Genomic DNA, 4,546 nt, shown 5'->3' with positions numbered 1-4,546 from the left:
TGGCCGTGTGACCTAAGTCAGAGAGTTACACGGGGTAGGACACCATCATGTGATTTCATTTCGAATGTCCACACGGCCTGTGACACGGGCGTGTTTTTGGTGTTTCAAAAATTTCTTGAGTTGTCAGTTTAGTCTCGAATCTTCCTGAATGAATGTTTTGAGCCTCGTGGGCTCGTATTAGGGACGATGTGAATGATTTTGAATGATGATTTATTGAATTTGAGAAATCTATGTGAAATATATGATTTTCTATGCTATAAGTCTGGTAATGCTCTATAACCCTATTCCAGCATTGAATACGGTTGAGGGGTGTTACAGTAGGTTTATGTTAGGACTTCAAAAGGGTTAAGTTGCAACCATGAAGATAGTAACCTGATGTCACGACTTAAAAAGGAAAACGTCGCGAGTATTAATGGTAGAAGGCTTAGTGTTATGACTTCAGCAAAGGCAAGTCTGGACATTGAAGATAGTGGGTTGATGGTCACGACTTCAAACAAGGGAATGTCACGACTATTGGGGCAAATGTTTAATGTTGCGACACCAATGAGAGTGTGTCATCACTATAAGGACAGGTTCCCTAAATTTTTCTTGTTTTTTTCTAAACTTACCAAATACCAATCTCAAATGGTCTAAGTGACCTAAAAACTCAATACAATACATCGTAGGCATTATTTCAAATGTCAAATCACCATCCAATAAACTTGTTACCATACCATATCAGCTAAAATTATACACAAGAAAATCATAAAGCTTATTATAACAAAAGGACTTGATCAACAATATATAACAAAGAACTAGACATTTTTTAGCTATATCATAAAAATGTCAAGCTTAATAGTTCTATACATAAGTTTGACAATTACTTATAAAAGATATGTACATGTCACAACATTTGATAAAAAATAAACATACTTTTATCGTTTTATGGATAGTGTGGTATCCGGCCCAAGCCAGCTTCAAGAATTCCGATAGTTGAGGATTTACACATAAAGAAACAAAAATGGTAGGTAAGCATTCAATGGTTAGTATGTTCAAAATGGAATTACTATTGGTCATAGATGAGCATATTAAATGCCAAGTGAACTAAGCACTAATATAGCTAAACAAGGCACATAACATTACAAGGCAAGGTAAGCGTACGTAAGCAAATATATACATTCAAAATATAATAACTACAACCAAAAGCATTAAAGGACCATGCCATTACTTATGTGTTTATATAGTTATCAATTCCACCCAATGGGTTACTCATCCATACCATGACAATTATATCTAAAGGGATTCATAAACTGCCATATCGAGTTCATTTTTCATTACTCAAATTCATATGCAATTAATGTTTCACCTAATGCAACCTTAGTAAAAATGGACTGGGACACAAGTATGAACTACACCACACCAAGATAGCTCAAAAGAGTAATAACTACACCACATCAAGCCACGTAAGTGTAAGGCCCAAACGCATCAAAGACATATATATACATAAATACATCCCTCTACCACATCAAAGTCTCCTTAGAGATAATTCGTATTCGATGATCCATAACAAATGCTAAATCATCCAATGACATAAAATATTCTTCATATCACTATCGAAACCTGTACAAGAATGTACATATGACCTTATTGACATGCCAATTGTATCCTATCCATTCTGCCAAGATTACATGGGCATATATCATTAATAATAACACGTTTAGTTCTAATAATTACATCTTAATTTTCATAATTCATAAGTCGTAGCTTTATACGTAACATATACTTACCATATAACATAATAAAGATCATTGACCCTTTTCTTAGGCATATCTCAACAAGCATTTTACTATATATAAATATATATGTACTTGCATTCCATACTTCACATAGTATCCATTTAATCTTATTCACAATTCATTAATGTTTCCTTGCCAAGCATGTCTAGTTCGTTTATTTTTAACATGGTACATACTACTAATATTATGAACTAAAGAATTCACACAAGCATGCATAACAAACAAGGAAAGATAGTAAGTTCCACAACAACTTACCTTCCAAAACACAAAAATGAGTAGCTTTCTCTTAAGGCTTAATCAACAACTTTAGTATTCCCTTTGTTTGCTTCACTTCTTTCCAATTCTTTCTCTATACAAGTATATAGACACACAATCAATGGAATAAGTTAGACATGTAATAGCCATTCAATGGCTCACCAATAATAATGTCATGAGATGTATGACCCTATTTAACCCTTTTGAATCCTAATGTTTGAAATACTTGTATTTTTCGATATTTAACATCGAATAAAAATCTAATTTCATATTCTTTCATTAGGGACCTTGCACTTTTAGTCTATAGCATAATTTCCTAACAACTTTCTCTTTATTCAAATTGGCTCGTAATGTCATAAAATTATCTATAAAACTTAACTTAATTTCTAACTTAATCTTTAACATAATCCAAGCTCACTAACTAACAATCTCTTCAAATTCAAGCTTAAATTTATCAGTTATACTTTAATGATAACTTTCTAAACATCTAACAATTGAAGAAATCAATACATGAGTTAGCTAAATTAAGCTCTCATGATTCAAATTTCATAACAATCTTAAGGAAATAACTTAATTACCTTGATTAATTTTGGATCACAATGGACAAAAAAAAAAACAAAGAAGTTTTTCTTCTTCTTTTTAGGGCATGAATGACTAAAATCAAAGGGGAAAGATGATAATGTTGTCATCTCTTAGTTATGAATATATATACTTAGAATAATATTTAATTAGTTTAACAAATCATGCTTTGTTTAATAAATTTAAGTTTATTTTCTATATTATAGTTATAATAGATGATTAAGTGGATTTCGTCATCCGCTTCCACTATCTTATACAAAACAATAGTTTAATAACCATTTGGATCCTTTGGTTAATTGTCAATCGGGTCCTCAAGCATTTTCCAATTTAAAATTCAATAACGATTTAACTTTTACAATTTAGTCCCTGAACTTTAATTTATGATTTTCTTGATTTAATTACTCAATCATTCATTAATATACATTCATTTTAACTTTATAAATCCTCCTATTATAATCTCATGGACTCGGTTTATGGATTTGAGTTCTAAAATAGTATTTTCTGACATCCGTTAAAATTGGGTCGCTACATTAAATATAGAAGCAAAATTAGAATCATCAGCATATAATTCCTTAATATGTTCAAATCCTAGAATGCCAACACTCAAATTAGTCGTTAAGGAATATCTTTTAGATAAATCATCAACTACAACATTATCATTTTTTTACTTATATTTAATTACATATGGAAAAATCTCAATGAACTCGACCAACTTAGCATGCCTTTTATTTTGCTAACCTTGACCTTTTAAGTGATTAAAAGATTTATTATCAGCACAGATGAAAAACTCCTTTGGAAGTAAGTAGTGTTGCTATATGTCAAATGCTGGAACTAAGGCATAAAGTTCCCTATCATAGGTAGAATAATTTAGATGAGTGTCATTCAACTTTTCACTAAAGAATGCAAATAGGTCTCTTTTCTTACATCAAAATTGCACCAATCCTAACACTAAAAGCATCACATTAAAAAAATGTTAGAAAAACATGTTACTTTAAAATGGATGCACTATATAATTAAACTTTCAAGGTGTTGAAAGTCATGTCTTGCTTTTCACTCGATTTAAATCCCACATCCTTTTTAATTATTTTGATCAAAGGGGCAATAACAATGGATAAATCTCTCACAAAACGAATATAAAAACTAGCAAGTCCATAGAAGGATCTCACCTCGAAAATCGACTAAGGAACATGCCTCACAAAAGACTCTTACATTTTATTTATTAACTTTGATACATTTAGCACTAATAACAAAATCTAAAAAGATTAATTTATCGATGTAAGAAGTACACTTTTTAAGATTAGCATAAAGCTGTTGTTCCCTTAAAACTTTTAATACTAATATAACATGTTCAACATGATCATTAATACAAGTATATATAGATTGGTATACCATCAAAGTAAACCACAACAAATTTCCCTAAGGCCTTAAAACACTATTCAACTATCTCAAAAAAAAAAAAAAAAAACTAGATGTATTAGTCAAATCAAAAGACATAACTAACCATTCATAAAGTTCGTATGTAATTTTAAAATCAATTGTCCATTCGTTTTCTTCTTTAATTCTAATTTAATTATAACCATTTTTTAAGATCTATCTTAATGAAAATAGAAAACACTATGCATATATTTGATGGTACCAATAATAGCTCTACAATCAATGCACATTCAAAAACTATCATCCGTTTTGGGTACCAACAATATCATAATTGCTTAATGGCTTAAGGTTTCTCAAACTAATCCCTTCTCCAAAAGTTCTTCCACTTGCTTTTACAATTCCTTTGTCTCCTTAAGATTACTTTGATAAGCTAGTTTATTTGGAATAATGGAACTAGGAATGAAGTCAATTTGATGTTTAATACCTCGAAAAGGTGGCAATCATTTAGGCATCTCATTGGGAAACCTATCAGCATAATCCTATGAAAAACATATAAAGAAACT

Source organism: Gossypium arboreum, chromosome 12 (assembly GCF_025698485.1).
Source record: "Gossypium arboreum isolate Shixiya-1 chromosome 12, ASM2569848v2, whole genome shotgun sequence".
Classification (NCBI taxonomy): domain Eukaryota; kingdom Viridiplantae; phylum Streptophyta; class Magnoliopsida; order Malvales; family Malvaceae; genus Gossypium; species Gossypium arboreum.
The sequence above is the reverse complement of the archived record's forward strand: the minus strand, read 5'-3'. Positions refer to the sequence as shown.